The sequence below is a fragment of the Lonchura striata genome, chromosome 2, assembly GCF_050655825.1.
Source record: "Lonchura striata isolate lonStrDom1 chromosome 2, ASM5065582v1, whole genome shotgun sequence".
Lineage (NCBI taxonomy): Eukaryota > Metazoa > Chordata > Aves > Passeriformes > Estrildidae > Lonchura > Lonchura striata.
In genome coordinates, this window is record NC_140704.1 from 15,615,005 (window position 1) to 15,625,842 (window position 10,838).

Below are 10,838 nucleotides of genomic sequence, written 5' to 3' on the forward strand. Positions count from 1 at the left end.
CTCACAGCAACTGAGACTGGAGGTGAGGGGGAGGGAATGAAAATGGATGGTGGAAAAACCCCATGCTAGTAGCAGAAGTCCCAGGGTTTGGCTGGTCAGTGATGAGACATGGGATTTTGCAAATCATTGTCCTCTGTTTATGTTGATTTCAGGTGTGTAGTTTCATTTTCTCGGGGGAATACTGAGACTCATGCTAAACTGCAAAGGAAAACACAAGTGCACAGGGAAACCCACTGCTCACAATAACTGATTGTGCTGGTTTTGGCTGGGGTAGAGATAATTTTCTCCACAGTAACGAGTCCAGGGCTGTTTCAACATTGTGCTGAGAACGGGGTTGATAACAGGGGATGTTTCTGTTATTGCTGAGTGGGGCTCACAGTGTCAAGGCCTTTTCTGCTTCTCGCAGCATCTTGCCAGGGAGGAGGCTGGGCTGCAGCAGGAGCTGGGAGGGGACACAGCTGGGACAGCTGACCCCTCCTGACCCAAGGGATATTCCAGGCCATACAATGTCAAGCTCAGTGTATAAAGCTGGGGGAAGGAGGGGAAACATTCTGAGTGATGTCTTTTGTTTTCCCAAGTCACCGTTACATATATAATGGAGCTCTATTGTCCTGGAGATGGCTGAACACCTTTTAGCACATGGAAAGTGGTAAATGAATGCCTTGTTTTGTTTTGCTTGTGTGTGCATAATTTCTTTTACCCCTTTAGATTGTGTTTATCTCAATCCATTAATTTTCTCACTTGTACCATTTCAGTCCTCTCCCTCATCCCACCAGAAGGGAGTGAAGATTCGGTTGCCTGCTGAGGGTAAATCACAACACTGATGAAATTAGGGAGCCAAATGTGCCTTTTATTCTCCTAGGCTTAGGTTTCTTATCTCAGCTGTGACCCTGGGACTGAGATCACTGTGATGCTCTTCAGCAAGGCTTCCTGATGTTTGGAAGTTAGAGAAATGCTACAGTAGAAGTACAGAGAAGTTTGCCAGCCCTCCCTATGTGTAGAGCTGAGGGGAATGGGGAAGGAGGGCCCTGGCCAAGTGTTAGTCCCTTTGTTGGGACCTTGGGGAAAACAGTGCATTGCTCTGGCTGATCGGCAGAAGCAAAGAAGCAGCTGGGGAAGAGTCACTGGTGGTGTGCCCCTGCCACAGCTGGGAAGGCCAGATTGTTTGTCAGGGAAGGACTGGGATGTAGGGAGATGCCTGGTGCTGTGCATGGCCAAAACTGGGAATATTGGCATGGCTGGGAACAGCTTCCCTTGAGGCTGTACTAGCAGCTTCCAAGGCAGGCTCAGACACCATGAAAGCTTTCTTTACATCCTATGCTTTGCTTTGCATCCCATGTCCAGGCACCTTGCAAATTCCCAACAAAAAAGCACCAAATCACTGTTTGGAGCCCAAGCAGCCTTTTCTTTTCTTGCAGGAAAGGCCCAGCAAGGCCCATCTCCTATAATTGTTACCATCCAAAGCTAACAATTCAGGCAAGGTGAAAACAAGTCTTTATAAATTGTGTGCTGACTGAACTCAGCAACGCCCAAAAAAAATTCCAGCCAGACTTTGGGAGTGGCTGGCTATAATCCCATGGGTGCATGCATGCTGCTTGAGGCTGGTCACCAGCCACAGCCATGCTGACAGATACTGGGGCATGGTGACTCACTGGGAAGCAGGCGAGCTGCTGTGACAGCTTTGCTCACCTGCACCCACACCTCCTGGCAAGGCAGCAGCACGTGGCACCTGAGCACGGAGGTAGCACGGCCACAGGGGCAGCCTGAGCGTGTCCAGGTGCAGAGAGAGGCTGTGAGGGGGAGGATGCTCCCAGGGTGAGGTGTGCAAGAGAAAATGGCTGTCTGATCCTCATCAAAGCTACATGCAATGGCAGCCTCAAATCTGGTCTTGAGTGTGAGCCCTGTTCCTGTGGGAGCCACTGTTAGAGGAGGGATGATCCCATGGTGTCCATGCACAAAGACCATGCCCCACTTGCAGGCTGTGACATTAAGCATAGCTTTGTCACTATGAAAAAGTCAAATAATTAGTGATGTTTGCAGAGTTTAAATCCTTCCTGGTGCTCATAGCAAGTCACATGCTGAAGTGTCATGCAGCCAAAGAAGGGCGAGAAATGGAAATGAGAGAAGGCAGTGAGGGACTCCATGAGGTGTATGTGCAGCCCAGGAGAACAATGTCCATCAAACCTCCAGAGGTGAAGTGCCACAGTCACTGCTCAGCCCAGGGGCTTATCAAGGCTGCTAGCAGTGCAAAAGGTTGCCTTCTTCTCTGACTCTCACAGTAAGCCAAGGTCAACTGTTCTCCCCCTTCCCTAATTGTTTAACCGCAGCTGGCACCCAAGTATTGTGCAGCTGCTTGCTCAACCCCTCCCCATCCCTGGAGGGAAAGGAAGAACACAAGGGACTCAGAAAACAAAAAGAAAACAAAACTTGTGGGTTGAGACAAGAACAGTTTAATAATTGAAGCAAAGTAAAATGCGATAACAATAACAATTGTAATAATAAGAAAATACAAAACAAAATAAAAATGAGTGATTCAATTGCTCACCACATGATTGACCAATGCCCAGCCCATCCCTAAGCAGCAATTGACACCTCCTGACCAGCTCCCCCCCAGTTTATAAACTAAGCTTGATTTTCTGTGGTGTGGAACATCCCTTGGCTCAATTTGGGTCAGCTCACCTGTCTGTGCTCCCTCCCAGCTTTTTGTGCTCCTCCTCACTGGCGGAGCATGAGACACTGGAAAGTCCTTGACTTTGTGTGGGCACTACTTAGCAACAGCCAAAATATCAGTGTGTTATCAACATAAGTTTCATTTTAAATCCAAAACATGGCACTAAGGAGAACTTAGCAGTACCAGTTTTCTTCTAAGAAGAAAAATAATTATATTCCAGCTGAAACAAGAACACCTCCCCCGTTTAAAAAAAAAAAAAAAAAAAAAAAAAGGAGAAAAGCAAACACAGTTTGTCCAAAGAGGAAGTCTGCAAACCTGTGTGAATTTCCAGTGTAGGTCTTTTCCCTTTGTCAACTCCTCTCTTGCCTGTTCAAATGGCAATTGTGCAGGAGCTGCTGCATGTGGTCCTGGTACAGGTAAGCTCATGGCAGTGAGCAGAGCCTGTGCCTGTATCCCACCATTCCTGACGATGTTCCTTCCCAAACCTTTATTCAGTGGAAAAAAGATCCCCTCTAACAAATTAACTGTTTCTCCTTAGTTTTGTGCATAATGATAGTTTCCAAGCCTGGCCTGATGTTGAATATCACCCATGCAGCTTCTCTCCCATCTCACAGTGCTTGCCCTCTGTCTGCAGCTCTGTCTGGCCCCCACAAGTCACTGCACTGCACATGCTGCACTGCCAGCCAGCCTGGTGGCCCTTTGGCACAGATGCAGAGGGACTTGTGGGAGGCTGGCACATGGATCTGCCTCCACACTGGGCCACCAGCCCCTCAGATGGCATCTGCCAGAAGTGGCACAAGTGGAGGTTTTAGGGACTCCTGGCTCCTTCTCCCACTGAGCTCCTGTCACAGTGTCTGGAGGCATCCCGTTCCAACTGTTGTCCTGGGCAGAGCCAGAAGCATGGCCATGCCCCAAGGATGACAGGAGCCCAGTGACACTGTGCTGCCATCACGCAGATGCTGGTGGCCCAAGGACAATCTGGACCCCTGGGAGCACTGGCACACTGAGGTTGGGTGCTGTGAGGACCATGGCTGTACTTCCTGGCATCCAGAGATGGCGAGCAGCCAGCAAAGGCTTCCACTAAGGGATGTGTCTGAAAAGTGGTCTAAAGACCCCATGGGATGACTGGTGTAAATGGCTTCCTGCCCACCCTGCAGACCCTCTGCAGACCATGTGTGCTGCATCCTTTTGGTTTGAGTGTAGGTGGTTTCAAAAGAACAGAAGACCATTTATCACTGTCTCAGGCAGAGCTGGCCAAACACCATGGCATTTCCAAATATGCACTGAGTTGTGTTCAGGGAAAATCAGACCATTTTCTGCATAAGAAAGGTTGTTTTAAAGCAAGCAACAAGTACCCTTTGAGGTTAAGTTGGTTCTTCCTTAGAAATATGAAAACATCTTTGGCTACAATATATCAGCAGCTCATTTTGCCAAAAGAGCAACATTTCCAGCAGGGAAATAAGCCAAATAATGTAAAAAAATGTTCTGTCTCCCTTTCTGCACTGTTTTAGGCAAGCAGTTCCCCAGTTAGGTTGTACTTTCCAGCCCTGCAGCAAGACTTTATTATTAACTGTGGCATCTTCTCTTGGCCTTCTCTGTAGTTTGTGTGGGTAAGTGCAGATTTTATAAGAAGTCAGAAATTACCTGGAAGGAGGAGGCTTCAAGGTGGGTCTCTGAGCACATGTATTTCAAAAAGAGGTGTGGTATTTCTTTCTGCACCCAGGAAATTTCTAAATGAGGCTAGAAGTATTCCCTCTTCCATGGTGAAGGGGAATGACTTCCAAAGATAATTCGTCAGGTGGTTGCTGGGGCAGCATTGCACATTCAGATCCCTGAAGCCAGAATCACTGCACATGCCTGTCCCTGCACACCCCTTATTCTGGCAAGGAGGACAGGAGGGACCACCCAGGAAACCCCTCCATAGGTAGGTCTTGGGCCAGAGCCACTTTTACTATTTTTTTCTCCAGACCACTTGTTAGGACACATGGGAAACCAAACCAGCATGTAAGGAAGGCTGCTGGAGGTGGGAAGCAGTATAGACCTTTCATCATTTAGCTGCCTGGGGAAAAGAGGAAAATTCTGTATTTATGTAAGGAAATACAGTGCTCCCTCCAAACTTCAGCTCCTTGCAAACTTCATCTAACTCCAGCTGTTGTATGCTGGAATTTTGCCTTCCCTTAGACTCTAATGTTTTGCATATCAGTGGATACTATTCCAGATTTTGCAATAGTTCTGGTTACAGGACTTCATTGTGCCTTTCTGATCAGAAAGGCTCTTATTCATATTTTGGGCATGTTTTACTGAACTGGGTAGGGTTGCTACAAGAAAAGTCATCATGTCAGAGTCAAGCTTCTCATAGGAATAATTAGTACCAGAAGCCATGAAGATAGATCATCGTCTCTGAAATTATACTCTTGGTGTTGTATTTGTAAATGTTGTCCCAGCATGAGCACCTCTGCCCCTGAAAGATTAAGAAATGAGGCAGAGGTTAGACACCAGGGAAACACATCCAGCTGTTAAATATGGGCCTGCTGAGGATGACTCCTCTCCTGAACATTCCCGGACGGGTGCTCCTCTCCCAAGTCCCTTGAGGGATTATTCAGCTGAAGTCATGCACTGACAGTGACATAACAGTTTCAGACTAGAGCTTTGAAAATACAAACAAACAACTGGGCGCATAACATTACAGACATAAATTCAAGCCTAATTTATAAGGTCACTTTAATTTTGGAAATCTTTATATTTACAGACATGGGAATATATTTTCAAAGCTTGAATAGAATAGCCCAAATAATTGAGTGTGACCTTGCCCCATGTGGAGCAGAGCTTGGACTAGAGATACTTCGTAATCCATGTGGACCCAAACCCCGAGGGGAAGCAGAAGAAAGCTGGGCCACCCTGCACCCTGTTGCCTACTGCCCCATGTTTTGGAGATAGAATAGAGGCTAGCACACAAAAAAAGCAGGCACAAAAAGGCAAACCTTGTCTCCCTTCAGCATTCGTCTGCAAACTTGCCTCTGTCTGACATCCCTTCCTCTTTTGTGCTTGATTATGTGAGCTTCCTACCTGATCTTGCAAGATTTCAGGAATGATTTTATAAATTTCACCTTCTCAAGACACAAAGTGTTTTTTATTCTCTGTCCCTACAATTCTCCTAGGATTTTTTTTTCCTTGTGCCTGGATGAAGCTACAGAGTAAAATTTGTTTCCCCCACTCAGGAAAGTTTTGATATGCTGCGGGGCATTGTTCCCCCATGCTTTCCCCTGCCTGTCTCTGACACCTTCTGTCCCCTCTTCCCCTAAAGTCACTGGGAGAGGCACAGCCAGGATCTCGGTGCTTTTCTGAGTAGTAAAGCCCACATCATAGTTCTGTGGTATGAAAGCCACTCTCCTCTCTCCTGCCTTCTCCTGCAGGGTTTTCCTGGGAGAGCAGGCAGGCAGAAAGCCTGGAAGGATACAAACCTTTGGTAGAGGTACAATCCTTGGCATAGATGCACTGTGTACCAAAATGTGCTGAAGAGCAGAAGTGACCTGTGCCCTGTGCTTGCCTTAAGACAGCTGCCCTGACAGTGCTGAGCTGGCTTGGATGTCAGACACTTGGAGAAGCCAATGGTTTTGGGATCAGTCCTGTGTTTCCCACCAGCTGGTGCTGAGTGTGGCTCCCAGCATGTCTCCTGTGGGGGCACCAGCACATGGCTGTAATACAGAGTAGAATGATTAGAGGTTGTTTCCACTTTCCAAGCCATGTCAGGGTCTCCATCTCATTTCCTCTCAGGACACGAGACAGTACATCCAAAGCTGTTCCAGTGCCAGCATGTGAGTCAGAGCCGTCGGGTGATGCACACACCAAAAGGAAATGGGGATGCAGAAGCTGAACGGAGACACAGGATGTAGTCTGAGTCTGTTTATTTGCCTGGTGCTTTTACTCATAATATCCACAAAAAATTCTTTTTTATTTGAAATAAGACCTTTTCAGGCCTTTAATTAGCACTGCCCACTTTTCAGGACACTAGCTAGCACACCTCTGTGCCATGCTGAGCAGGCTGGTTCCTCACTTTAAAGCCCTTGTCTTCACTAAGGAAAGGAATAGTGCAGTTTGTGCCACCCTGCCCTCAGGTACCCTGAGACCTACACCTTTGCTAGGGTGCTCCTTTCATGTCCCTTGCCTTGCCCACGTCCCAGCTGTCTGTATGGAGCTATCTAGGCAGTAAAACAGGCAAGCTGCCTGCTTTTGGCAAGCCTGCTCCTGCCCCTGCCAGGCCGCTGAGCCGCCTCCTGTCCCTTCAGCCCTGAGTCCCCCGGCCAGCAGCGCCCTCACAGTGATTCCCAAACAGCTCAAAAGCCCGCACAGAACGCCTGCTCCATGTCTGCTGGCTCAGCAGGCAGCCACAGACGCTGAGGGAGGAGCGCTGCTGCCGGGGCGAGCCTCCCACAGGATTATTCACAGCCTCCATGCTCCCGCAGGCTCACTCCCGGTGCATCCCTGACTCCCTGTGGCACACGCTGACTGCACAGGCCTGCTGCCAGAACAGGACATCTTCCTGCGTTTGTCCTGCTTGCTGAAAGGTCTCCCTCACTGAGAGAAAAGCTCTGGCCCTCAGGACTGAGGGGGAATGTAGCTCTGCCAGTTCAGGCTGGGTATTTCAGCAATGGCATGTTCCCTCTCCTGTGCCTCCTCCCAGTGTAGTTCCCCAGCCTCTGAGGTGCTTTCCACAGAGAGGTTTCGGGGAGTCCCTGAGGGTTGGTGGAGTTGTCCTGGGGATCAGGCCTTGCTGCAGCTTGGACAGAAGAGAAAGCTGTAGCCTGGGGCAAAATGAATGGAATAGATGTGTGAGATAGAGACAAGAAATGGTTCAGAGCCTTAAAAGATTAAAGGAACAGTTATCATTTTGTCTAACCTGTTGCATAAGACAAGCTAAAAGACTCCTCACAGAAACTTCTTCAGCTCCCTGCCCCAGGAGCAGGAGGGATGGGAGAGCAGAGGATGAAATACTTCAGAAATACAAGACCCAAATGCCACAGCTGAAGGATCCCAGCTGTAAGAACTGGCCTCATGGATGTGAGCTGCGTGGATTTCTGCTGAGACACAGGAATGCAGGAGGGCCTGCGCTGAGCAGGGCTGGGCAGTGTGGGCACTGTGAGCACCCCTGGGCTGGGGCAGGAGCAGCAGAAGCTCCTCTCCTGCCTCTGCTGATGCCTGGTGGGAAGTGCTATGCTGGAAGGACTCAGGAGTTGCCCATCTCAGGTCCACTCCATGCTCCCAGCATGGTGCTGGCCATTCTAGGAGCCACATCCCTGTCTATGGCTTCATCTGTCTCATGTCTCCAGGTCTTTGGAGCCCCAGATCCCATATGCTCTCATCCTTCTCCTGTATGGAGCAATGAGATCCAGGCTTTGCCTTCTCTCCCAGGCTGCTGCTTGATGCCCCAATGGTTCTGGTGCACTTGCAGCAGCTGGAGTGAGCACTCATGGGCTCCAGAGTGTTAGTACTCTCCTGCCCACCTTCCCTGTAACTTGCCCACCCTGACCAACAATGTTTCTTGAATAATGTGAGCCCGCATGAAGGATGAAAGGGAGGTGACCCCTCAGCATGGGGTTGTTTTCATTTTGCACCTTCTTGACCATTTTCTTGGAAAAATCTCTTTCAGGCTGATGTTTTCTTATGCACGAGATGAATGCAGAAATGAAGAGGCATGAGGAAAGTTTACTTTAGAAACCACTTTCAGGCTTAGCTGAATGCAGAGAGAAGGTTTTTTTCATGTTATATTTTCAAGTGCCCTTCTGTACTCTGGTAAATCTAGGCTAGTTTTATTTTCAACCCTTAGAGCCTGGGGATTTCCTGACAGCTCAAAGGAGGAAGGTGTCTGAAGCCAGATTCTGGACATAGGAACTGATGTCCAGCACCTGATCAGCTGATGCCAGCCCTTGATCATGTCTAAATGATGTCTATTTTTTCTTTATGCCCAGACTTCCCTAGAAACTGGAGGAAATCTAGAACTGCAGAAAAACTAAGAGGATGTAGTAAAAATATTATTAGGGAAAATGTCTGTGCAGTAGTGCTGGTTTTGTTCCACACCCCCAGCAGCACACAGCAGCTCTTGCACAAAAGAGGAAGAGCTCCCACCAGGGAGTTCTTTCTCCACTTCATTTAACCCATACTTTGCTGTTTGTTTTAATATCCTTTAACTGGTCTAACATGCCTCACGACCTCTCACACTTTCCCTTCACACTGTGAGGTGCCCAAGGCATGAACTCGTCTGCTCAGAGCCTTTTCCTTGTCTCTGTAAGTTCCTGCTTATGCCCAAAACTCTCACTCAGCTACCAACTCACCCCATTAGGGTTAGAATCTTTCCACACCTTCCTATTTCTCTGAAGAGGTGCTTCTCCAAACAGCTTCTGCATGTTCTGCTTGCTGGAGGTTTGGATAATGTATAGCCTGCAAGCTTGTCAACAATTACACCTGGATAGGGAATTGCTCTGCCAGCCCACAGCCCATTTTCTGCTGCTCTGGCTACCAAGGGGCTCTGTGTTTTTTCTCTCCTATATGATCTGTGAGCATCTGTCATGAAACCACAGAGACACCTCTTGGGCATACAACAGCTTCCCCCTGGAAGGGGTGAAATGTGGCAGTGACATGTCTGGTTCCACAGCAGGGATGGATGCCACACACTGGCCCAGCACCTTGGCACATCCAGTACCCAAGGGGGAAAAAAACCCTGCTGGTCTCCAAGATTGTCATTGTTGCTCCTCCTCGAGAGAGTTCTGTCACAAAGCAAATTAAACCTTAAGAAATTTGTAACAGATTCCTAACACTGCCCTGCTAGAACTCCTTTATGACCAGTGCAACAAATTGGTTTTTATACACGTCAAAATAACTTTCTTTCCCATTCCCAAAATGAGGAAATCTTTGCATCCCTTTACATCCCTTTCCCTGTACTATTTTCTTCACTGATCAATTACAACTCCAAGTCAGATTTCTGCTGCTGTTATCTCTGTACTAGCTGATTTAGCTAATTTCATGCCTTTCACTGGAAGATCAAAATACTACTCTGTTTTATTACCTGGGCTGACTGCTTGTATGAGTCTTCCTTTTCTTTCTTTCTTTCTCTTTCTTTCTTTCTTTCTTTCTTTCTTTCTTTCTTTCTTTCTTTCTTTCTTTCTTTCTTTCTTTCTTTCTTTCTTTCTTTCTTTCTTTCTTTCTTTCTTTCTTTCTTTCTTTCTTTCTTTCTTTCTTTTTCTTTCTTTCTTTCTTTCTTTCTTTCTTTCTTTCTTTCTTTTTCTTTCTTTCTTTCTTTCTTTCTTTCTCTTTCTTTCTTTCTTTCTTTTCTTTCTCTCTTTCTTTTTTTCTCTCTTTCTTTCTTTCTTTCTCTTTCTTTCTCTCTTTCTGTCTTTCTTTCCTTCTTTCTTTCATCACCATATTTCTTAATGGAAACAGGCACAATTCTCTAATTTACTGTAACATTTCCTTAATAGTTGTCCTTATCAGCATGACTACTTCCTTTCTCCTTGATGCACATTCTCTCACCCTCTATACTTCTTGCACATCCTACTCCTCTATCTTACTTATTCTCTTACTGTCTAATAAGAGTAGTTACAGCAAATTAAGTTTTTAAGCAATTGAAATTTGTCGCTGAATGGAAAGTTCCTCTGATGATATATCAGAGGCTGCAAAAATAATTCCCTGTCCAGATCTAAGTTTCAAAGTTTTGTTGTTGTTGTTGTTTTTTGTTTTTGTTTTGTTTTGTCTTTGAGGTTTTGGTTTTTGTTTTTGGTTTTTGGCTTTTGTTTTTTTAATTCAAAGTATCAACTAGGATCAGCTAGGACAGATCCAGGCCCTAAAGTTTAGTCTTTCAACTAGACAGATTTCATGTTGTGAATGTCATTTAAGTTCTCACATTGCCAAAATTCATTACAGCATTAAGTATTGAAATAGCTATTTGTTTTCACTTTGCAGTCAGTGCTTCACACTCCTTTCAGTGGCCAGAAAACTCCACTGGACATCACCTAAACTTCTTTGCTGTGAGACTGTTGTGGTTCTGCTGACCTGCTCCAGTATGAACAGTAATTTGGTCTAACAAAGAAAACCCTGAGGCTTTCACTGCTCTCAGATGAGCTTTGCATTTTGAAATCTTCTCTTGGTGTCATTCCTCTTGCCAAACATGTTTGCT